This window comes from Oncorhynchus masou, unplaced genomic scaffold (assembly GCF_036934945.1).
Source record: "Oncorhynchus masou masou isolate Uvic2021 unplaced genomic scaffold, UVic_Omas_1.1 unplaced_scaffold_1871, whole genome shotgun sequence".
Classification (NCBI taxonomy): domain Eukaryota; kingdom Metazoa; phylum Chordata; class Actinopteri; order Salmoniformes; family Salmonidae; genus Oncorhynchus; species Oncorhynchus masou.
Window position 1 is genome coordinate 78,148 of NW_027008375.1, and position 26,471 is coordinate 104,618.

The 26,471-nt window shown below is 48.3% G+C and overlaps 1 pseudogene; it reads right to left on the reverse strand.

The window, feature by feature from the left end:
* The window catches only part of LOC135532470 (pecanex-like protein 1), a 79,482-nt pseudogene extending 53,963 nt beyond the window's left edge, over positions 1-25,519 (reverse strand).
* Between the last annotated feature and the right edge of the window lie 952 nt (positions 25,520-26,471).

The window sequence follows — 26,471 nt, forward strand, 5'->3', positions numbered from 1 at the left end:
GGAGGGTTAGGAGACAGAGAGGGAGGGTTAGGAGACAGAGAGGGAGGGTTAGGAGACAGAGACAGGAGAGGGTTAGGGGAGACAGAGAGGGAGGGTTAGGAGACAGAGAGGGAGGGTTAGGAGACAGAGGGAGACAGAGTTACAGGAGGGGAGACAGAGAGGGAGGGTTAGGAGACAGAGGGAGGGTTAGGAGACAGACAGAGAGGAGGGTTAGGAGACAGAGAGGGAGGGTTAGGAGACAGAGAGGGAGGGTAGGAGACAGAGAGAGAGGAGGAGGGTTAGGAGACAGAGAGGAGGGCCTACGGGAGACAGAGGGAGGAGGAGGGTTAGGAGACAGAGAGGGAGGGTTAGGAGACAGGGGGGAGGGGGTTAGGAGAGGGTTAGGAGACAGAGAGGGAGGGTTAGGAGACAGGGGGGAGGGGGTTAGGAGACAGGGGGGTTAGGAGACAGAGAGGGAGGGTTAGGAGACAGAGAGGGAGGGTTAGGAGACAGAGAGGGAGGGTTAGGAGACAGAGAGGGAGGGTTAGGAGACAGAGAGGGAGGGTTAGGAGACAGAGAGGGAGGGTTAGGAGACAGAGAGGGGGACGGGTTAGGAGACAGAGAGGGAGGGTTAGGAGACAGAGAGGGAGGGTTAGGAGACAGAGAGGGAGGGTTAGGAGACAGAAAGGGAGGGTTAGGAGACAGAGAGGGGGGCCTACGGCCTAGAGGCATTACAGGAGGGTTAGGAGACAGAGAGGGAGGGTTAGGAGAGGAGACAGGGGGGGGTGGATTTACAAAGACTCGATAATGAGGCCTGATTAGAACCAGTCAATATTACAACAACCACCTACTACAGAACACTAGCTTTTTAGGATGAGGGCTCTGCATCTCGGATAACTAACTAACTAACTAACTAACTACTCACCACAGAACCCCTGAGTTTCTCGGGTAAAGGATCCTGCACCTCAGACAACTAACTGACTAACTAACTAACTAACTAACTAACTAACTAACTGACTAACTAACTGACTAATTAACTAATTAACTAACTAACTGACTGACTAACTAACTAACTAACTAATTAACTAACTAACTCACCACAGAACCCCTGAGTTTCTCGGGTAAAGGATCCTGCACCTCAGACAACTAACTGACTGACTGACTGACTGACTGACTGACTGACTGACTGACTGACTGACTGACTGACTGACTGACTGACTGACTGACTGACTGACTGACTGACTGACTGACTGAAACAATAGACTGACTGACTGACTGACTGAAACAATAGACTGACTGACTGACTGACTGAAACAATAGACTGACTGACTGACTGAAACAATAGACTGACTGACTGACTGACTGACTGAAACAATAGACTGACTGACTGACTGACTGACTGACTGACTGACTGACTGACTGACTGACTGACTGACTGACTGACTGACTGACTGACTGACTGACTGAAACAATAGACTGACTGACTGACTGACTGAAACAATAGACTGACTGACTGACTGAAACAATAGACTGACTGACTGACTGACTGAAACAATAGACTGACTGACTGACTGAAACAATAGACTGACTGACTGACTGACTGACTGACTGAAACAATAGACTGACTGACTGACTGACTGACTGACTGACTGACTGACTGAAACAATAGACTGACTGACTGACTGACTGAAACAATAGACTGACTGACTGACTGACTGACTGACTGACTGACTGAAACAATAGACTGACTGACTGACTGACTGACTGACTGACTGACTGACTGACTGACTGACTAACTAACTAACTACTCACCACAGAACCCCTGAGTTTCTCGGGTAAAGGATCCTGCACCTCAGACAACTAACTGACTAACTAACTAACTAACTGACTGACTGACTAACTAACTGACTAACTGACTAACTAACTAACTACTCACCACAGAACCCCTGAGTTTCTCGGGTAACGGATCCTGCACCTCAGACAACTAACTGACTAACTAACTGACTGACTGACTGACTAACTGACTAACTGACTAACTAACTAACTAACTAACTCACCACAGAACCCCTGAGTTTCTCGGGTAACGGATCCTGCACCTCAGACTAACTAACTAACTAACTAACTAACTAACTAACTACTCACCACAGAACCCCTGAGTTTCTCGGGTAACGGATCCTGCACCTCAGACAGGGGATCTTCTGAGTTCTTTTCTTTCATGTTGGGCAGAAGCTTGGAATGCACCAAGGATCTGTGGAAAAGGGGTCAAGGAGGTCAGTGGAAACGCAGTCCAAACCACTGGTTAAAACCAATATAGTCCAGGGAGGTCAAAGGTCAACAAGTCCCAGAGAAGAGTGGAGTTGTTGCATGTAGAAATATGTGTTAGAAGCGGAAGTCCTGGAGGATAGACTCACATCAGGACAGAGGGGTCACTGCTCTGACGGCTCAGATGGTAGGAGAACGCCACCAGGAGACCGCAGAACAACGAGAACAACACAGGGATGTGCTGAGGTTCCCAGGTCTCCTGTTAGAGGAACATAGAGGGGTTAGAACCGCAGAACAACGAGAACCACACAGGGATGAGAGGATGGTTCCCAGGTCTCCTGTCAGATAGAGGAACATAGAGGGGTTAGAACCGCAGAACCACACAGGGATGAGAGGATGGTTCCCAGGTCTTCTGTTAGACAGAGGAACAGAGGGGTTAGAACCGCAGAACCACACAGGGATGAGAGGATGGTTCTGACCTTTAGGGCCCCGTAGCAGAGGCCGTAGAGCAGGGCCACGGTGACCGCGCTTCGCAGGACACTGTAGAGCGATGACAGAAGGCTGGTGGAGGCTGTGTGGGGGAAGCAGGTGGAGAAGAGGAGGTCAGCAACACGTCACAATAGTGGATTGGACATTTGGTGCAACGAAAACCCATCTCTCCCTCCCCTCTGTGTGTGTGTGTGTGTGTGTGTATCACGTCAGAATGTTTAAAACGACGTGTTTAAGTTTCCCACAACTTACAAGAAAGGTCAAAAGAGCCCTTAGCAGTGAGACAGCAGAGAGCATTTAGATTGTAATGTAATGTGTAACTGTCTACATGTATTGAATTTATATGAATAAATTCACACTGACCGTTGCCCCCGAACACGTGGATATCCAACTGCTCAAAGAGGTACATGACGAAGGTGTTGACCTGGGGGAGGAGCCCCACGAAGAACACGACAGGAAAGCACAGAGTGAACACTACAGAGGAACGAGAACAGGGGAAAAAAAAACACAGGAACAGAATTGACTAAAAACCTCCCTGTGTCAAAGTAGCCAAAACATTCAGCAACAACAACTAAAAATATCTATAAATGTGTCATACAGGTGTTCGTGATTGTGGAAAGATCAGACTGGCCCTATTCATATTCTAACATATTCATGTACGGTTGTCTCACCGATGACGAGGTCCCTGGCAGAGGACAGAACCAGGGAGCTGGTGACGGCGACACCATACAGGGTGAACCGGGCTGAACCGGTTCTGTCACTGACGTAATCCAACATCCAGATCAACACGCAGCACAGACAGAAGTAGATGGGTCGGCTGTAGGCGATGATGCGATTATGGCCCTGAGACACAGAGGCAGTAGTTGAGTCGGGTCCACCACAAGACTGCCTTTTGATATTTCAAGTAGAAATTGTGCACGAACATGGAATTTGAAAAGCCTGTTCTATTAAATGAAAAAAAAAGTTCCCTTTTAATATAATATAATGACTCTGCGGGCGGCGCAGAGCACATCAACCCTGAAGGAGGGTGAAGTTAAAATCGGAGTGTAGAAACAGTCTTTCATCAGTCAGGCTGTATGTCCTTTATGGACCTGGAGACAAAGAGGTTCGGGTTAAGTTGAGGTTCAGTTTAGGTTGAGGTTCGGGGTTAAGTTCAGGTTCGGGGTTAAGTTGAGGGGTTGTTGAGGTTCGGGGTTGAGGTTCGGGGGTTAAGTTGAGGTTCGGGTTAAGTTGAGGTTCGGGTTAAGTTGAGGTTCGGTTAAGTTGAGCTTCGGGTTAAGTTCAGGTTAAGTTCGGTTGTTGAGGTTCGGGTTAAGTTGAGGTTGGGTTAAGTTGAGGTTCGGGGGTTAAGTTGAGGTTCGGGTTAAGTTGAGGTTCGGGTTAAGTTGAGGTTAAGTTGAGGTTCGGGTTGAGGTTCGGGTTAAGTTCTTGAGGTTCGGGTTAAGTTGAGGTTCGGGTTAAGTTGAGGTTCGGGTTAAGTTGAGGTTAAGTTGAGGTTGGGTTAAGTTGAGGTTCGGGTTAAGTTGAAGTTAAGTTGAGGTTCGGTTAAGTTGAGGTTCGGGGTTAAGTTGAGGTTCGGGGTTAAGTTGAGGTTCGGGTTAAGTTGAGGTTCGGGTTAAGTTGAGGTTGGGTTAAGTTGAGGTTCGGGTTGAAGTTCAGTTTAGGGTAAGATCAGCTTCAGTTCGGGTTAAGTTGAGGTTCGGGTTAAGTTGAGGTTCGGGTTAAGTTGAGGTTCGGGGTTAAGTTGAGGTTCGGGGTTAAGTTGAGGTTCGGGTTAAGTTGAGGTTCGGGTTAAGTTGAGGTTCGGGGTTAAGTTGAGGTTCGGGTTAAGTTGAGGTTCGGGTTAAGTTGAGGTTCGGGTTAAGTTGAGGTTCGGGTTAAGTTGAGGTTCGGGTTAAGTTGAGGTTCGGGTTAAGTTGAGGTTCGGGGTTAAGTTGAGGTTCGGGTTAAGTTGAGGTTCGGGGTTAAGTTGAGGTTCGGGGTTAAGTTGAGGTTCGGGTTAAGTTGAGGTTAAGTTGAGGTTCGGGTTAAGTTGAGGTTCGGGGTTAAGTTGAGGTTCGGGTTAAGTTGAGGTTGGTTAAGTTGAGGTTCGGTTAAGTTGAGGTTGAGGTTAAGTTGAGGTTTAAGTTGAGGTTCGGGTTAAGTTCGGGGTTGAGGTTCGGGTTCAGTTGAGGTTCGGGGTTAAGTTCAGGTTAAGTCAGGTTAGGGGTTAAGTTGAGGTTCGGGTTAAGTTGAGGTTCGGGTTAAGTTCAGGTTCGGGTTAAGTTGAGGTCGGGTTAAGTTCAGGTTGGGTTAAGTTGAGGTTCAGTTAAGTTGAGGTTCGGGGTTAAGTTGAGGTTCGGGGGTTGAGGTTGAGGTTCAGGTTCGGGTAAGTTGAGGTTCGGGTTAAGTTGAGGTTCAGGTTTAAGTTGAGGTTGGGGTTAAGTTGAGGTTCAGTTTAGGGTAAGATCAGCTTCAGTTCGGGTTAAGTTGAGGTTCGGGTTAAGTTCAGGTTCAGCTTAGGTAAGATCAGCAGTTAAGTTAAGTTGAGGTTCGGGTTAAGTTCAGGTTCAGCTTAGGTAAGATCAGCTTAAGTTCAGTTGAGGGTTAAGTTGAGGTTCGGGTTAAGTTGAGGTTCGGGTTAAGTTCAGGTTCAGTTTAGGGTAAGATCAGCTTCAGTTCGGGTTAAGTTGAGGTTCAGTTTAGGGTAAGATCAGCTTCAGTTCGGGTTAAGTTGAGGTTCGGGTTAAGTTGAGGTTCGGGTTAAGTTGAGGTTCGGGTTAAGGTAAGATCTGCTTAAGTTCGAGTTGAGGTTCGGGTTAAGTTGAGGTTCAGTTTAGGGTAAGATCAGCTTCAGTTCGGGTTAAGTTGAGGTTCGGGTTAAGTTGAGGTTTGGGTTAAGTTGAGGTTCGGGTTAGGGTAAGATCTGCTTAAGTTCGGGTTGAGGTTCGGGTTAAGTTCAGGTTCAGCTTAGGGTAAGATCAGCTTAAGTTCGGGTGACGTTGAGGTTCGGGTGACGTTGAGGTTCGGGTGACTCGGCAGAGTGAATGTGTACCTGCCCTGTGTGTGGGGTTCTACTGACATTGGATGTGTGCTGCAACGTTCCCAATATTGACGGGATAAACGTCAGTTTCCAAGACATGCAGTACCAGTCAAACGGTTGGACACACCAACTCATTCAAGCAGTTGTCTTTATTTTTACCAAGAAACGGTCATCAAGGCAAAGGGTGGCTACTTTGAAGAATCTCAATTATAAAAAGAAAATGGATTTGTTTAACACTTTTTTGGTTACTACATGATTCCATATGTGTTATTTCATAGTGTTGATGTCTTCACTATTATTCTACAATGTAGAAAATAGTAAAAATAAAGAAAGAAAAACCTTGGAATAAGTAGGTGTCCAAACTGACTTTTCACTGGTACTGTACATCATGTCTTCCCCCCCAAAAGTGTCAGAGACAGACACAGAGAGACAGAGAGAGAGACAGAGAGAGAGACAGAGAGAGACACACAGAGAGAGAGACACAGAGAGAGACACACAGAGAGAGAGAGAGATGTCTACTGTTAATTTTTATTGTTTATTTCACTTTATATATTATCACTTACTTGCTTTGGCAATGTTAAACATGATTGAGACAGAGAGACACATAGAGAGACACAGAGAGAGAGAGAGAGAGATACAGAGAGAGAACACAGAGAGAGAGAGACACACAGACACACAGAGAGAGAGAGAGACACACAGACACACTGTATGTGTGATGTCTACTGAGACACACAGACACTTTATATAGAGAGACACACAGAGAGCTTTGAGCAAGCGAGAGAGACACACATGATACAGACACACAGAAGAGAGACACTTGAATTGAGAGAGAGAGACACACAGAGAGAGAGAGAGAGAGAGACAGAGAGAGAGAGAGAGACACAGAGAGAGAGACACAGAGACACAGAGAGACACACAGAGAGAGAGAGACACAGAGAGAGAGACACAGAGAGAGAGAGACACAGAGACACAGAGAGAGAGAGACACAGACACAGAGAGAGAGAGACACACAGACACACAGAGAGAGAGAGACACACAGAGAGACACACAGAGACAGAGAGAGAGAGAGACACACAGAGAGACAGAGAGAGAGACACAGAGATAGAGAGACACAGAGAGAGAGACAAGTGTGTGTGTGTTAGAGAGGTGGAGAGAGACAGAGAGAGTCTAAACTAGTCACTATTTAAAGCCCTATGCCTACAGCTGGGTAGAGAGACCACATTAATAAAATACAGACAGAGAGAGGGGGAGAGAGCACAGAGAGAGAGGGGGAGAGAGACAGGGGGAGAAGGGAAGTAACAGACTTGACTACAGTGAGAAAGCCATTTTGAGAGCTCACACAGGGCAGAGAGAGACACAGAATCAAATAACATAATTCATGTAAGCAGGGGAGGAGAGGAACCCGTAACTACAGAACAAGGAATATGTCAGATAAGAGTAGAGAGAGAGACACATGTCGAGGAGAAGAAGAGTCTGGTTGAACACTCTGACACAGAAAGAAATAAACATTTTTTTTTTTTTTTTAAACACCAGGTTTAAATAATGTCATAAAGTGTGTGACATTTAAAATGGGTGAAATAAAAGCAGCTTTCTCAATGGCTAATGTGTTGTTTCACTTCCTGAAGTAGAAGCAGTTTTCCTCAATGGCTCATATGTTGTTTCACTTCCTGAGAGTTGAGAGTAACACATAATTGTCTGCTGGTGAGATCAGAGTAAAAATGTAAAAGAGTGTGGACCTTGAGAGTGAGTACTGGCAGAGACACAGAACTGGAAAACAGATATCAGTGAAGAGAGTTGAGAAAGAGACACACAGAGATGTTTTCCAGAGTACAGATGATATAGAATATGACAAAAGACCAGAGACCAATGGGAAAACTCCTGGTCTAAGAGTGAGAGAGAGAGAGTGACAGACAAAGGTTAAAGAGACAACTCCTGTCAAAGGAGAAAGTGTGTGTGTGTTAGAGAGGTGGAGAACAACTCCTGGAGAGACAGAGAGCTGTAGTCTAAACTAGTCAGCCCTGGTCTATTTAAAGCCCTATGCCTACAGCTGGGTAGGGAGACAAGGGGGAACATTAATAAAATACAGAAAGAGAGTGGGGGAGGGGTTAGAGCGTCTAAGAGAGTGAGAGAAACTGGTCTAAGGTTAGTGACCAACGGGGGAGAGTTAGTGGTGAGGGGGAGTGAAGGGGGAAGTCTAAGGTTAACAGACTTGACTAGGTTAGTGAAAGTGAGAAAGTGACCATTTGAGAGACCTCACCTGACCAGGGAACAACTCCTGGAGGTTAGTGAGGGAACAACTCCTGGTCTAAGGTTAGTAACACCACAGAATCAAATAACATAATTCATGTAAGCACTCCTGGGGAGTGGAGAGGAACAACCCTGGTCTAAGGTTAGTGACCAGAACAAGGAATATGTCAGATAATGAGTAGAAACGTGGAGAGTCTAAGGTTATAATGCGAGGGAACAATGTCTAAGGTTAGTGGAGAAGAAGAGTCTAAGGTTTGAACACTCTGACACAGAAAGAAATAAACAACTCCTGGTCTAAGGTTTTTTTTTTAAACAACTCCTGGTCTAAGGTTTTAAATAAGGTTGTCATAAAGTGTTGTGACATTTAAAATGGAACAACTCCTGAAATAAAAGCAGCTTTTCTCAATGGCTAGGTTAGTGACCAACGGGAACAACTCCTGGTCTAAGGTTAGTGACCAACGGGAACAACTCCTGGTCTAAGGTTAGTGACCAAGAACAACTCCAGCTAAGGTTAGTGACCAATCAATGGTCTAAGGTTAGTGACCAATGAACAACTCCTGTCTAAGGTTTCACTTCCTGTCTAAGGTTAGTGACCAATGGGGAACAACTCCTGGTCTAAGGTTGTGACCAATAACTCCTGGTCTAAGGTTGTTTCCTGGTCTAAGGTTTCCAATGGGGAACTCTGGTCAGGTTTGACCAATCAACTCCTGGTCTAAAGTGACCAATGGGGGGGTTGTCTAAGGTTAGTGACCAAATGGGGAACAACTCCTGCAGGTTAGTGACCAACGGGAACAACTCCTGGTCTAAGGTTAGTGACCAATGGGGGGAAAAAACTCCTGGTCTAAGGTTAGTAATGAAAACTCCTGGTTAAGGTTAGTGACCAACGGGGAACTTCCTGGTCTAAGGTTAGTGACCAATGGGGGAACAACTCCTGGTCTAAGGTTTGACCAATGGGGGGGAACAACTCCTGGTCTAAGGTTAGTGACCAATGGGGGAACAACTCCTGGTTGTTAGTGACCAACTTCCTGGTCTAAGGTTAGTGACCAATGGGGAACAGCTCCTGGTCAAGGTTGGCAATGGGGAACAATGTGTCTAAGGTTAGTGACCACTGGGGGAAAAACCTGAGTGACCAATGGGGAACAACTCCTGGTCTAATAGTGACCAATGGGGAAAAACTCCTGGTCTAATGTGTTGTTAGTGACCAATGGGGGGAACAACTCCTGGTCCAATGGGGGGAAAACTCCTGGTCTAAGGTTAGTGACCAATGGGGAACAAGGTCTAAGGTTCCTGACCAACTCCTGGTCTAAGGTTGTTTGGGGGAAACTTCTGGTCTAAGGTTAGTGACCAACGGGGAACAACTCCTGGTCCTCAATGGCTAAGGTTAGTGAACAACTCCTGGTTGTTAGTGACCAATGGGGGGAACAACTCCTGGTCTAAGGTTAGTGAATGTCTAAGTGTTATGGGGGAACAATCGATTGTGAACAAGTTGAACAACTCCTGGTCTAAGGTTAGTGACCAATGGGGGGAAAACTCCTGGTCTAAGGTTAGTGACCAAAACTCCTGGTCTAAGGTTAGTGACCAATGGGGGAAAACTCCTGGTCTAAGGTTAGTAACAACTCCTGGTCTAAGGTTAGTGAAAGTGTGGAACAACTCCTGGTCTGACGGGGAACTGAGGTTAGTGTGAGTACTGGTCTAAGGTTAGTGCGGGGGAAAAATGGTCTAAGGTTAGTGATGGGGAACAACTCCTGGTCTAAGGTTAAACGGGGGAAAACCCTAAGATATCATGGGGGAAGAATCCGTCTAAGGTTAGTGACCAATAGGATTGACGGGAACCCAGAAAGGCCACCAGGAGTGGCAAGCACTCCTGCTAGGATGTTTTCCAGAACCTCACGGTTTCTGTTGTGACCAGGGGGAACATCCTGGTCTAAGGTTATGATATTCTCACTAAACTAAATCCTGGTCTTTTCTTGACCATGTGGCCTGACCCTGGTCTGGTTAGGGGAACAACTCCTGGTCTAAGGTTAGTGACCAACGGGGAACAACTCCTGGTCTAAGGTTAGTGACCAACTCCTGGTCTAAGGGTGACCAATGGGGAACAACTCCTGGTCTAAGGTTAGTGACCAACGGGGGGGAAAACTCCTGGTCTAAGGTTAGTGTGGGGAACAACTGGTCTAAGGTTAGTGACGGGGGAACAACTCCTGGTCTAAGGTTAGTGACCAACGGGGAACAACTCCTGGTCTAAGGTTAGTGACCCGGGAACAACTCCTGGTCTAAGGTTAGTGACCAAGGGGGGGAACAACTCCTGGTCTAAGGTTAGTGACCAACGGGGAACAACTCCTGGTCTAAGGTTAGTGACCAACGGGGAACAACTCCTGGTCTAAGGTTAGTGACCAACGGGGAACAACTCCTGGTCTAAGGTTAGTGACCAATGGGGAACAACTCCTGGTCTAAGGTTAGTGACCAATGGGGGAACAACTCCTGGTCTAAGGTTAGTGACCAATGGGGAAAAACTCCTGGTCTAAGGTTAGTGACCAACAACTCCTGGTCTAAGGTTAGTGACCAATGGGGGGAACAACTCCTGGACCAACTCCTGGTCTAAGGTTAGTGACCAACGGGGGGAACAACTCCTGGTCTAAGGGGGGAACAACTCCTGGTCTAAGGTTAGTGACCAATGGGGGGAACAACTCCTGGTCTAAGGTTAGTGACCAACGGGGAACAACTCCTGGTCTAAGGTTAGTGACCAATGGGGAACAACTCCTGGTCTAAGGTTAGTGACCAATGGGGAACAACTCCTGGTCTAAGGTTAGTGACCAATGGGGAACAACTCCTGGTCTAAGGTTAGTGACCAACGGGGGGGAACAACTCCTGGTCTAAGGTTAGTGACCAACGGGGGAACAACTCCTGGTCTAAGGTTAGTGACCAATGGGGGGAACAACTCCTGGTCTAAGGTTAGTGACCAACGGGGAACAACTCCTGGTCTAAGGTTAGTGACCAATGGGGGGAACAACTCCTGGTCTAAGGTTAGTGACCAATGGGGGGAACAACTCCTGGTCTAAGGTTAGTGACCAATGGGGAACAACTCCTGGTCTAAGGTTAGTGACCAATGGGGGGAATGGTCTAAGGTTAGTGACAACTCCTGGTCTAAGGTTAGTGACCAATGGGGGGGAACAACTCCTGGTCTAAGGTTAGTGACCAATGGGGAACAACTCCTGGTCTAAGGTTAGTGACCAATGGGGGGGAACAACTCCTGGTCTAAGGTTAGTGACCAACGGGGAACAACTCCTGGTCTAAGGTTAGTGACCAATGGGGAACAACTCCTGGTCTAAGGTTAGTGACCAATGGGGAACAACTCCTGGTCTAAGGTTAGTGACCAATGGGGAACAACTCCTGGTCTAAGGTTAGTGACCAATGGGGAACAACTCCTGGTCTAAGGTTAGTGACCAATGGGGGGGAACAACTCCTGGTCTAAGGTTAGTGACCAATGGGGAACAACTCCTGGTCTAAGGTTAGTGACCAACGGGGAACAACTCCTGGTCTAAGGTTAGTGACCAATGGGGGGAACAACTCCTGGTCTAAGGTTAGTGACCAACGGGGAACAACTCCTGGTCTAAGGTTAGTGACCAATGGGGAACAACTCCTGGTCTAAGGTTAGTGACCAACGGGGGGAACAACTCCTGGTCTAAGGTTAGTGACCAACTGGTCTAAGGTTAACAACTCCTGGTCTAAGGTTAGTGACCAATGGGGGGAAAAACTCCTGGTCTAAGGTTAGTGACCAATGGGGAACAACTCCTGGTCTAAGGTTAGTGACCAATGGGGAACAACTCCTGGTCTAAGGTTAGTGACCAATGGGGGGAACAACTCCTGGTCTAAGGTTAGTGACCAACGGGGGGAAAAACTCCTGGTCTAAGGTTAGTGACCAATGGGGGGAACAACTCCTGGTCTAAGGTTAGTGACCAACGGGGAACAACTCCTGGTCTAAGGTTAGTGACCAACGGGGAAAAACTCCTGGTCTAAGGTTAGTGACCAATGTCCATTCTTCGGGGTATACTTCAGTAACTACACCTGTTAACCAACAAACTAACCTGTCAAACAGAGCCAACAAAGTGAGTCTGTCAAAGTGCAGGCCGACCCACAGGTAAGGCAGCAGCCAGAAGCGGTAGTGCTGTTTGGCCTGGTGTGCTGCAGCAGTGGCTTGGTCCTCCAGGTCTAGAGGAGCATCCTGGAGCTCTGGGCTCAGGTCTACATCCTGCTGTTCTAACAACTCTGGGTCAATGGTTAGGAGACGGTTCAGGCGGATCTGTAGGAAACAAACAAGACAAACAAAACAATCAGAGGGAGGGACACTGGCGCACGGACACCCCCCCCACCACCACCACCCGAAGGTTTGGACCCATCTCTGTGAATTCAATTAAGGGTTTTTATTTATTTTGACTATTTTCTACATTGTAGAATTAATAGTGAAGACATCACATCTATGGAATAACACATATGGAATCATTGTAGTAACCACAAATAAAAGTGTTAGAAAATATATAATGATTTGTTTATTTTAGATTCTTCAAAGTAGCCACCCTTTACCTTGATGACAGCTTTGAAACACTCTTGGCATTCTCTCAACCAGCTTCATGAGGAATGCTTTTCCAACAGTCTTGAAGGAGTTCCCACATATACTGAGCACTGTTGGTTGCTGTTCCTTCACTCTGCGGTCCAACTCATCCCAAACCATCTCAAATTGGGCTGAGGTTGGGTGATTGTGGAGCCCAGGTCATCTGATGCAGCACTCCATCACTCTCCTTAGTCAAATAGCCCTTACACAGCCTGGAGGTGTGTTGGGTCATTGTCCTGTTTAAAAACAAGTGATGGTCCCACTAAACACAAACCAGAATGGATGGAGTATCGCTGCAGAATGCTGTGGTTGTCATGCTGGTTAAGAGTGCATTGATTTCTAAATAAATCATAGACAGTGTCACCAGCAAAGCACCCCCACACCATCACACCTCCTCCTCCATGCTTCACGGTGGGAACCTCACACGCAGAGATCATCCGTTCGTTCACCTACTCTGCGTCTCACAAAGACACAATGGTTGGAATTAAAAATCTCAAATTTGGACTCATCAGACCAACGGAAAGATCTCCACCGGTCTAATGTCCATTGCTCATGTTTCTTGGCCCAACAAGTCTCTTCTTGTTAGTGTCCTTTAGTAGTGGTTTCTTTGCAGCAATTCGACCATGAAGGCCTGATTCATGCAGTCTACTTTGAACAGTTGATGTTGAGATGTGTCTGTTACTTGAACTCTGTGAAGCATTTATTTGGGCTGCAATCTGAGGTGCATTTACCTCTGATGAACTTATCCTCTGCAGCAGAGGTAACTCTGGGTCTTCCTTTCCTGTAGTGGTCCTCATGAGAGCCAGTTTCAACATAGCGCTTGATGGTTTTTGCGACTGCACTTGAAGAAACTTTCAAAGTTCTTGAAATTTCCGGATTGACTGACCTTCATGTCTTAAAGTAATGATGGACTGTCGTTTCTGTTTTGCTTATTTTAGCTGTTCTTGCCACAATATGGACTTGGTCTTTTACCAAATAGGCTGTCTTCTGTATGCCCCCCTACCTTGTCACAACACTACTGCGCATTAAGGAAAGAAATTCCACAAATTAACTTTAACAAGGCACACCTGTTAATTGAAATGCATTCCAGGTGACTACCTCATGAAGCTGGTTGAGAGAATGCCAAGAGTGTGCAAAGCTGTCACCAAGGCAAAGGGTGGCTACTTTGAATAATCAAAAATATATTTAGATTTATTTAACACTTTTTGTTTACGACATGATTGCTTACTATACATGTTATTTCATAGTTGTGATGTCTTTCTATTATTCTACAATGTAGAAAATAGTTGTTGTTTTTTTAAATAAGAAAACCCTTGAATGAGTTGGTGTGTCCAAACATTTGACTGGTACTGTAGTTGATACATTAACCCTCCAAAAAGTAATTGATACATATTTTTAAATGTCCATATGTTCCAGAAAGAAGAAAGTGTGTGTTTCTTGGGCTTCGGGACTGAAAAAGTGCCTTGGGTCTTAAAAAACAAAACAAAACAGATTAAAGTGAGACGATAATCACTGTGTAATGAGCCGACTCACGAAATCTAAAGCTCATATCAAACCGAGAGCCTGATGCTTCCATTGTTCTTCATGAGTTTTAGGTTTTAGAAAAAAAAAAAAACATCTCTCCACAGAAGCGACGACAGTTACAGGAATGGTAAAAACAAAACTGACGTCACACACACACACACACTACACACTACAGACACACACACATACAGACACACACCTACAGACACACACACACTACAGACACACACACACTACAGACACACTACAGACACAAACACTACACACTACACACTACAGACACACTACACACAAACACTACACACCTACAGACACACACACACACACACACTACACACACACACACTACACACACTACAGACACACACACACACACTACAGACACACACACACTACAGACACACACACACACACACACACTACAGACACACACACACACACACACACACACTACAGACACACACACACACACACACTACAGACACACACTACAGACACACACTACAGACACACACTACAGACACAAACACTACACACTACAGACACAAACACTACACACTACAGACACAAACACTACACACTACACACACAAACACTACACACACACTACACACACTAAACTACAGACACAAACACACACACACTACACACACACAAAACACACTACACACACACACTACAGATACAAACACACACACACGATGATCACTCACCAGGTCGTGAGGGTAAAAGCGCACTGAGGTAGATCTGGAGAGGTGGGAGTCTGTGTCCCTGTTGAGGCAAAACAAGGACAAGGTCACTTCAAAAACGGGGCTCTGGTCAAAAGTAGTGCACTATATAGGAATAAGGGAGCCATTTCCCTGTGGTTGATGAACTAACCATATGTTATTGGAGGCGCGTCGGTTGCAGGTTCAAAGTTAACCAGGGACATGTCACATCCCCTCCGCCTCATACAAGGAGGAAGTGTTCTTCCTGGAAACACAACACACAGCCTGTTACTCTGATTAAACTACCATAAAGTGTTGAGAAGTGGAGTAAAGTGTAGTAAAATGTACCGCACCGTAAGATGACAGTGCAGAATAAACACTGCGTGTACATTATGTTATTGCCGTACGGTCTATTTTAAAATCAGTCTTCTCACAATCCATGCAACAAATCACAACAAAACAACCACACCTAAACAGGGGGGCGGCAGGGTAGCCTAGTGGTTAGAGAGTTGGACTAGTAACCGAAAGGTTGCAAGTTCGAATCCCGAGCTGACAAGGTAAAACCTGTCGTTCTGCCCCTGTTCCTAGGCCGTCATTGAAAATAAGAATTTGTTCTTAACTGACTTGCCTAGTAAAATAAAGGTAAAATAAAAAAAAATATTTAAAAAATTAGCAAATTATTCTGTGGTTTACTACAGGTAATGCATTGGAAAAAGAAAAGCACAAATTAAAAATAACATAAAAACTTTTGAAATGAAAACAAATTAAATAAATAGGAAGGCTTTAACGTTTTTTTTTATGATCAACTAGGAGATGAACTGTCGGTCGCGATCGACTGGTTGGTAACCACTAACCCTACAAAGTGCACAACTTTTAAACTTTTAACCAGGTAGCACCATATATGAGGAATAGGTTTCGATTTGGGATGCAACCCATGACCACCTGTCGTTAGTCCCACACACTCTGATCTCATTGGCCGATGATATCAGTCCACCAATCAACGGACAAAAAGTCGATCAAGATCTTTGGCGACTTCAAACTGAATGCCAAGTCAGGCGCCTCATCTCATATCCGACAAACCAACGTGGCTAGTTGAGGTTTGACAAAAAAAAAAATTTTTTTTTTACATCCAGCACCAATCAAAAAAAGGCACAACAAAATATTGACGAGACAGTACGTTGTGTTCATAGAATTAGAGGACTAGAATGGACATGAACCTTCTTCCGATGGGATAAAGGTCAGCCATTTTGGTCAGGGAGGTGGTGAACCATGGTCAGCCAGTGCTGTGATGAGATATTGTGTAAAAATAATGAGTCTGAAGACTTTATCTGCACCGTGTGTGTTAGCGAGCCTGCAGTTACTGCCAGAAATGATTCTATACATGTTTAACTGACAATATGCCAACATTCCATTGAAAAACAATGCAGTCCATCCACATCAATACACTGGTTGACATCAGTTGATGACAGGACAGACCCAGCTGTAAATACAACCTGTACTGATAATAAATAATAAATAAAAGAATAATGAATAATCCCAAACAAAAAAATATGACAATATGAAATCCAAGGTCATCTACAAGTCTCTGCTAGGTAAAGCCCTGCCTTATCTCAGCTCACTGGTCACCATAGCAGCACCCACCCGTAGCACGCGCGCCAGCAGATATATTCCACTGGTCACCATAGCAACACCCACCCGTAGCACGCACGCCCTTGCAGTATATTCCACTGGTCACCATAGCAACACCCACCTGTAGCACGCGCTCCCAGTATATTCCACTGGTCACCATAGCAACACCCACCCGCAGCACGCGCTCCAACAGGTATATTCCACTGGTCACCATAGCAACACCCCACCCGTAGCACGAGCTCCAGCAGGTATATTCCACTGGTCACCATAGCAACACCCACCCGTAGCACGCGCTTCCAGCAGGTATATCCACTGGTCATCCCCAAAGCCAACACCTCCTTTGGCCGCCTGTCTTTCCAGTTCTCAGATGCCAATGACTGGAACTAATTGCAAAAATCACTGAAGTTGGAGACTTATCTCTACCTCACTAACTTTAAACACCAGCTGTCAGAGCAGCTCACTGTACACAGCCCATCTGAAAATAGCCCACCCAACTACCTTGGGCGGTAGCGTAGCCTAGTGGTTAGAGCGTTGGACTCGTAACCATAAGGTTGGAAAGATCGAATCCCCGAGATGACCAGGTACAAAGTATGTCGTTCTGAACTAGGCCCTGAACTGTTCCTAGCCAGTTAACCCACTGTTCCTAGGCCAGTTAACCCACTGTTCCTAGGCCAGTTAACCCACTGTTCCTCGGCCAGTTAACCCACTGTTCCTCGGCCAGTTAACCCACTGTTCCTCGGCCAGTTAACCCACTGTTCCTAGACGAGTTAACCCACTGTTCCTGGACGAGTTAACCCACTGTTCCTCGGCCGTCGTTGAAAATAAGAAAGTGTTCTCAACTGACTTGCCAAGTTAAACAAAGGCAAAATAAAAAAATTAAATACAAATCCCAATATTGTTATTTATTTTTGCTCTTATATGCACCCCAGTATCCCGACTTGCACATCATCATCTGCACATCTATCACTCCAGTGTTAATGCTAAATTATTTCGCCACCATGGCCTTTTTATTGCCTTACCTCCCTTCTCACCTCATTTGTACACACTGTAAATATACTTTTTCTACTGTATTATTGACTGTATGTTTGTTTATCCCATGTGTAACTCTGTTGTTGTTTGTGTTGCACGGCTTTGCTTTATCCTGACCAGGTCGCAGTTGTAAATGAGAACTTGTTCTCAACTGGCCTACCGGGTTAAATAAAAATTAGAAAACATATTATACAAACTGCAAATCCCAGTCCCTACTTCATCGTTCCAACCAGTCCCTATCACAGGACACCATGCTTCAGCAACATCTTGACTCAGATACAACCGTACATATTACTCAGAGCATTATGGGTAATGTAGTTCTTCGTGCTAGAACTCTGTTCTCACGCTAGTGGGACTCTGGGCATGAACATGGCAAGAGTGGTAGAGCATTATGGGTACTGTAGTACATCATGTTACACTTCCCTACTGATATCATGCTGCAGACTGGTAGAGCATTGTGGGTACTGTAGTACATCATGTTACTCTTCCCTACTGATATCATGCTGCAGACTGGTAGAGCATTGTGGGTACTGTAGTACATCATGTTACTCTTCCCTACTGATATCATGCTGCAGACTGGTAGAGCATTATGGGTACTGTAGTACATTATGTTACACTTCCCTACTGATGTCATGCTGCAGACTGGTAGAGCATTATGGGTACTGTAGTACATTATGTTACACTTCCCTACCGAAGTCATCCTGCAGGCTGGTAGTGCCTACGGTAGAGGCCTTGTCCTGAGAGCCCTCCAGGTGTGCACTTCCATTCCTGGCCAGCAGGGAGGCGCTAGCGCTCAGCACGGTCATCTGGGACGGGGTTCTGGACGGCTGACCTTTCACCTGGGAAGTAGAAGGCTGGGAGGCCTGGCTGAGAGCCTCCTGAAGACTGAATGGAGGAGAAGAGTGACAGGGACAAGAGGAGAGGGGGACATGGGAACGAGGACAGGGAGACAGATGAGATACAATATGGGAGGTGAAGCACAGTAACAACAGACGAGATGTAGAGGAAGGAGATAAACACTAGTTAGATATCAAATGTTTTAAATATCAGATAAAATATCAGGGGAAATAGGTTGTGAGAATAAGAGTAGGGAACCCAATAGGACATTTATAAAAATGGCAGACCTACAAAGTACATCGGAAAGGGGGAGGACGTGTACTCAGTCAAAGATAGAGTAGGTGATAGGGTCCACCCCTAGGAGGCCCGGTCCACCCCTAGGAGGCCCGGTCCACCCCTAGGAGGCCCGGTCCACCCCTAGGAGGCCCGGTCCACCACTAGGAGGCCTAGGAGGCCCGGTCCACCCCTAGGAGGCCCGGTCCACCCCTAGGAGGCCCGGTCCACCACTAGAGGGCTAGAAGGCCTGGTCCACCACTAGAGAGCTAGAAGGCCTGGTCCACCACTAGGAGGCCTGGTCCACCACTAGGAGTGCTGGTCCACCACTAGAGGGCTAGGAGGCCTGGTCCACCACTAGGAGTGCTGGTCCACCACTAGAGGGCTAGAAGGCCCGGTCCACCACTAGGAGGCCCGGTCCACCACTAGGAGGCCCGGTCCACCACTAGAAGGCTAGAAGGCCGGTCCACCACTAGGAGGCCCGGTCCACCACTAGAAGGCTAGAAGGCCGGTCCACCGCTAGGAGGCCCGGTCCACCGCTAGGAGGCCCGGTCCACCGCTAGGAGGCCCGGTCCACCGCTAGGAGGCTCGAAGGCCGGTCCACCGCTAGGAGGCCCGGTCCACCGCTAGGAGGCCGGGTCCACCGCTAGGAGGCCGGGTCCACCGCTAGGAGGCCCGGTCCACCGCTAGGAGGCCCGGTCCACCGCTAGGAGGCCCGGTCCACCGCTAGGAGGCCCGGTCCACCGCTAGGAGGCCCGGTCCACCGCTAGGAGGCCCGGTCCACCGCTAGGAGGCCCGGTCCACCACTAGAACGCTAGAAGGCCGGTCCACCACTAGGAGGCCCGGTCCACCACTAGGAGGCCCGGTCCACCACTAGGAGGCCCGGTCCACCACTAGGAGGCCCGGTCCACCACTAGGAGGCCCGGTCCACCACTAGGAGGCCCGGTCCACCACTAGAAGTGGAGACGTGTGTGTACTCTACTTAATCCTGGAGACGTGTGGAGACAAAGGAAAGGAAAGACGACCCGAGTGAAAAGTTCTGAGAAACGGTGACATTCACTCTGACCTGAAAGGATCAATCCTATATTGGTATTTGCCAACCTAAGATGTACTGTGGAAGTAGACTGATAGTAGGTCTACTATTGAAACCGATATACGAGGCTGTCAACGGTCTAACACATTCACAGGTTTCACAGTTGTTTTGTTATGTCACTCTTTTGTAATAGAACAACAACATTGGATGCTCTCGGTCTATAACAATGCTTAAACCACAACAGGAGAACACTTGAGGTCGGGGAAAAACATTCAGAAAAGTAGATTTATTTTACTGTAGTTACCCTTTAATTCAAGTGTACAGCCACCAAGCCCTGTTGTTTGGTTAGCGGTGTTTCTATAGTACAGCCACCTAGCCCTGTTTGGTTAGTGGTGTTTCTATAGTACAGCCACCAAGCCCTGTTGTTTGGTTAGCGGTGTTTCTATAGTACAGCCACCTGCGCCCACTGTTGTTTGGTTAGCGGTGTTTCTATGATACAGCCACCCTAGCCCTGTTGTTTGGTTAGCGGTGTTTCTATAGGTGACCACCTTGCCCTGTTGTTTGGTTAGCGGTGTTTTTAATAGTACTATAGTACAGCCACCTAGCCCTGTTGTTTGGTTAGCGGTGTTTCTATAGTACAGCACCTGCTGTTTGGTTAGCGGTGTTGTTTGGTTAGCGGTGTTTTTAATAGTACAGCCAACGAGCCACTAGTACAGCCACTGAGCCCTGTTTGATTAGCGGTGTTTTTATAGTACAGCCACCGAGCCCTGTTGTTTGGTTAGCGGTGTTTCTATAGTACAGCCACCTTGCCCTGTTGTTTGGTTAGTGGTGTTTTAATAGTACAGCCACCGAGCCCTGCTGTTTGGTTAGCGGTGTTTTTAATAGTACAGCCACCGAGCCCTGTTGTTTGGTTAGCGGTGTTTCTATAGTACAGACACCTCGCCCTGTTGTTTTTGGTTAGTACGCCACCAGCCCTGCTGTTTGGTTAGCCCTGTTTTTAATAGTTAGCCGCAAGCCCTGTTGTTTGGTTAGCGGTGTTTCTATAGTACAGCCACCGAGCCCTGTTTGGTTAGCGGTGTTTTTATAGTACAGCCACCTAGCCCTGTTTGGTTAGCGGTGTTTCTAAAGTACAGACACCTAGCACTGTTGTTTGGTTCTGTTATAATCTCCACCCGGCACAGCCAGAAGAGGACTGGCCATCCCTCATAGCCTGGTTCCTCTCTAGGTTTCTTCCTAGGTTCTGGCCTTTCTAGGGAGTTTTTCCTAGCCAACGAGCTTCTAAACCTGCGTGCTTGCTGTTTGGGGGTTTTAGGCTCCTGTACAGCACTTTGTGACATCCAGCTGACTTAAGAAGGGCTTTATAAATACACAGTTGATTCCTCAAATGTTCTCCTGTACTTAAGCAGCCAAAGGCATTATATCCTGGTTTGTAATAGCAACTTAAGATAGTTGTTGCATCTTTAGATCTCCCCTTCTTTCTACAACAGTTATTTCCATCTGTCCATGAAAACGCTTCCATGTGCCGGTGTGCATTTCAGAACAGTGATTTGCTTACCACCGTGCGCACATTGCTGAGCCTAAAATGTGAATGCATACATGCATACATGCATACATATATAGTTTATCAAGCTAGACATTCTGATCTGTTCAATCAGTTGTGTTAATTGATACCCGTGCATACCTCCACTACACTGCCTTGATACGAATCATGGAGATTAAGAAGTGAGTATACGCAGTAGCCACTGAAAAATATGTGTGTATATACACCCCCCGTCTACACCATTACAAAGTCTGTACTGCTAGCCTCCATACCATCCCTCTCAGAGATATGCATGGCAGAATGCCTCAGCTCGATCAGCTCAATAAGACAAAGCGTCCTGATCTGGCAGGTTAGTGTCCTCGGGATCCGGAGGGAGGGATGTCGATGCCATAGCATCCATCCATCATCTTTAAAATCTATACTTTAAAAAAAATCAGCTTCCTCCCCCCAGGTAGATGCAGACTATTTTTGCCGTACAAAACGCTGCATCCTTTGACAATAGTGCCCAGATGTCCTGGTCTTGGCACTGTGTAGATTTTACTCTAAATTTGAAACATTTATTTCACCCCATTTTCCATCAGAATGTGACCCTTCCAACCAAGGAGGTGTCCTAACTTATCTAACGTCCTGGGAATCTTCAACCATATGCTGCTGCTGCACATTCCCCGACATAACTAAAGTCAAATAAGTGTTTTGTGCTATTCCCCTGCAAGATCATGTTTCTAAATGTTACTTAGCCACTGAAATGTTAAACGAGGAGAGAGTAGCCCGTCAGCAGTCTGGGATCAATCAATAAGATTCAAAATGCTCAACCGTCTCAAAACGGCTTCTCTAACACTCTGCCGATCCTTAAAGAAGACCATCGTTATCTCATCATCCCAAATATGAGCATGCCGTCGTCCTGCTCCTGCTCCACCTCCACCTCGGGACACATGCTTGGCCGACCAGCTCAGCTCTGAATCTGTTAGGAGTTTCCTTGTTTCTGCTCTAAATAACACAAGAAATGTCACGATTTGATTTGCGAAGTAAAGGAGAAACAGATCGAAAACCCCAAAAGAGAAACAAACAACAAACACAAGGAAAAGTTCAACTCTGTCCATTCTGCTGCATGAGTTTGAGGCAGAGAGAAATCTAATACAGGAGAAAGGAAAGAGAGAAACACATCATGCACCATGAGACAATGGTACAAAGAATCGCCCTCCCTGCCTTCAAGAGTAGAGGACGGGACTTAATCCCCCACCCCCTGCCTTCCAGAGTAGAGGACGGGACCTAACCCCCCTCCCTGCCTTCCAGAGTAGAGGACGGGACCTAACCCCCCTCCCTGCCTTCCAGAGTAGAGGACGGGACCTAATCCCCCTCCCTGCCTTCCAGAGTAGAGGACCTAATCCCCCTCCCTGCCTTCCAGTGACAGGACCTAATCCCCCTCCCTGCCTTCCAGAGTAGAGGACAGGACCTAATCCCCTCCCTGTCTTCCAGTGACAGGACCTAATCCCCCTCCCTGCCTTCCAGAGTAGAGGACGGGACCGAATCCCCCTCCCTGCCTTCCAGAGTAGAGGACAGGACCTAATCCCCCTCCCTGCCTTCCAGAGTAGAGGACAGGACCTAATCCCCCTCCCTGCCTTCCAGAGTAGAGGACAGGACCTAATCCCCTCCCTGCCTTCCAGTAGACAGGACCTGATCCTCCTGCCTTCCATGACCTAACCCTCCCTGCCTTCCAGTGACAGGACCTAATCCCCCTCCCTGCCTTCCAGAGTAGAGGACAGGACCTAATCCCACTCCCTGTCTTCCAGTGACAGGACCTAATCCCCTCCCTGCCTTCCAGTGGACAGGACCTAATCCCCCTCCCTGCCTTCCAGTGACAGGACCTAATCTCCCTCCCTGCCTTCCAGAGTAGAGGGACAGAGACCTAATCCCCCTCCCTGCCTTCCAAAGTAGAGGACAGGACCTAATCCCACCTCCCCTGCCTTCCAGTGGCAGGACCTAATCCCCTCCCCTGCCTTCCAGTGGCAGGGACCTAATCCCCCTCCCTGTCTTCCAGTGACAGGACCTAATCCCCCTCCCTGTCTTCCAGTGACCAGGACCCTAATCCCCCTCACCTTCCAGTGACAGGACCTAATCCCCCTCTCCCTGCCTTCCGGTGACAGGACCTAAACCCCTCCCTGTCTTAGTGACAGGACCTAATCCCCCTATCTTCCAGTGACAAGGACCTAATCCCCCTCCCTGCCTTCCAGTGACAGGACAGGACCTAAAGTGACAGGGACCAGGACCTAATCCCCCTCCCTGCCTTCCAGTGACAGGACCTAATCCCCCTCCCTGCCTTCCAGTGACAGGACAGGACCTAATCCCCCTCCATGTCTTCCAGTGGCAGGACTTCCACGTGACAGATCATCCCACTCCCTGCCTTCCAGTACGGGACCTAATCCCCCTCCCTGCCTTCCAGTGACAGGACCTAATCCCCCCTCCCTGCCTTCCAGTGACAGGACAGGACCTAATCCCCCCTCCCTGCCTTCCAGTGACAGGACCTAATCCCCCTCCCTGCCTTCCAGTGACAGGACCTAATCCCCCTCCCTGCCTTCCAGTGACAGGACAGGACCTAATCCCCCTCCCTGTCTTCCAGTGACAGGACAGGACCTAATCCCCCTCCCTGTCTTCCAGTGACAGGACAGGACCTAATCCCCCTCCCTGCCTTCCAGTGACAGGACAGGACCTAATCCCCCTCCCTGCCTTCCAGTGACAGGACAGGACCTAATCCCCCTCCCTGCCTTCCAGTGACAGGACAGGACCTAATCCCCCCTCCCTGTCTTCCAGTGACAGGACAGGACCCTAATCCCCCCTAATCCCCCTCCTGCCTTCCAGTGACAGGACAGGACCTAATCCCTGCCTTCCAGTGACAGGACCTAATCCCCTCCCTGCCTTCCAGTGACAGGACAGGACCTAATCCCCCATCCCTGCCTTCCAGTGACAGGACCTAATCCCCATCCCTGCCTTCCAGTGACAGGACAAGGACCTAATCCCCCCTCCCTGCCTTCCAGTGACAGGACAGGACCTAATCCCCATCCCTGCCTTCCAGTGACAGGACAGGACCTAATCCCCCTCCCTGTCTTCCAGTGACAGGACAGGACCTAATCCCCCTCCCTGCCTTCCAGTGACAGGACAGGACCTAATCCCCCTCCCTGCCTTCCAGTGACAAGGACCTAATCCCCCTCCTGCCTTCAGTGACAGGACCTAATCCCCGTCCCTGCCTTCCAGTGACAGGACCTAATCCCCATCCCTGCCTTCCAGTGACAGGACCTAATCCCCATCACTGCCTTCCAGTGACAGGACCTAATCCCCCTCCTGCCTTCCAGTGACAGGACCTAATCCCCATCCCTGCCTTCCAGTGACAGGACAGGACCTAATCCCCCTCCCTGCCTTCCAGTGACAGGACAGGACCTAATCCCCCTCCCTGCCTTCCAGTGACAGGACAGGACCTAATCCCCCTCCCTGCCTTCCAGTGACAGGACAGGACCTAATCCCCCTCCCTGCCTTCCAGTGACAGGACAGGACCTAATCCCCCTCCCTGCCTTCCAGTGACAGGACAGGACCTAATCCCCCTCCCTGCCTTCCAGTGACAGGACAGGACCTAATCCCCCTCCCTGCCTTCCAGTGACAGGACAGGACCTAATCCCCCTCCCTGCCTTCCAGTGACAGGACAGGACCTAATCCCCCTCCCTGCCTTCCAGTGACAGGACAGGACCTAATCCCCCTCCCTGCCTTCCAGTGACAGGACAGGACCTAATCCCCCTCCCTGCCTTCCAGTGACAGGACAGGACCTAATCCCCCTCCCTGCCTTCCAGTGACAGGACAGGACCTACACTGGTGTTAGAGGAAGGAATGAGTCTGAAATAGTTTGATGGAAGTAGATGGAAGGGAAGAGTGGCAACCTGCTGCATGACCCCCGAGCCCCACCTTTGACCATGTCCATTACCCAACATGCACAGCTCTACCAAGAAACCCCATATCCCTGTCCTTTACGATTACCCAACATACGCTGCAAAGGGTACCCTCCCGGACTCCCTCCAAGTCCGTGAGCCAACATGCACAGCTGACCCTTACCCCGTCTGTGGAGGGCCCAGCATGCATTGCGGAGCGTACCTGAGAGGTGATCCGATGAGGGAGGAGGGGGCGTGGGGTTACTCCCCGCGTTGTGTCGCCGCCGCACTGCCTGCCGACGGAACGTACTACGCTCACGCCGAAACGTCACCGTGTCCTCGTTTCCGGGGGCTGTCAAGGCGAGAGAAAGCGCAGTGGGGAAGGGGTTAGCAACATGGCTGACAACCACAGAGTTGGATTGAGGACACATTTGTACCAAAGCCTGATAGCCCTTAAATGGAGCTGACCAGGCTGTCACAGAAGCTGCTATTGGAAAGAGATGATATCTATCGAACATCTCTATGGTGACCACCTGACTTAGCCGAGCTTGTGTTGGTCCTAACGTTGTGATTCATTGTATCACCCTAGTTTTGTTCCTGTTTTGGAGCAGCAAAACAGTAAGGGGATGGACGTTCCCTTTGTCTATGTGTCAGCATGGCTGGCCGCTGCTTAGAGAAGAGAACACCAGCAGAGTGGAGCCCTGCACGGGCATAACATTTAAGCCCAAGCCCCACCCAGGCCCACGACCTTCAGGCCCTACGCTACCCAGGCCCACGACCATCAGGCCCTACGCTACCCAGGCCCACGACCATCAGGCCCTACGCTACCCAGGCCCACGACCTTCAGGCCCTACGCTACCCAGGCCCTACGCTACCCAGGCCCACGACCTTCAGGCCCTACGCTACCCAGGCCCACGACCTTCAGGCCCTACGCTACCCAGGCCCACGACCTTCAGGCCCTACGCTACCCAGGCCCACGACCTTCAGGCCCTACGCTACCCAGGCCCACGACGTTCAGGCCCTACGCTACCAGGCCTGATTGCTTCTGCAACCTTTAAGGCCCGGCCCGAAACCAGAAATAACTTCTTCCATCAGTAAATCCATTAGCTGCTTCTCTCTGTCACTCACTCCCTCCCTGCACACAGCACGCTCTGCTCATGGTTCTCTGAGTCTACGTATCCGTAGCAACGGCTCCTCTTGGCCTGCTCTGCTCAATGAAGGGACATGAGAGAGCAGTTAGCTGTTGGCTACTTTTCGTCACTCTAAACTCCGACAACTCGAGGAACATTATTATTTTCTGTTAAATAACCTCTCCTGTTTTATATTGGACGAGGTTGAAGTAGTTCTGACATCATGTTATGGCGGCAGGGTAGCCTAGTGGTT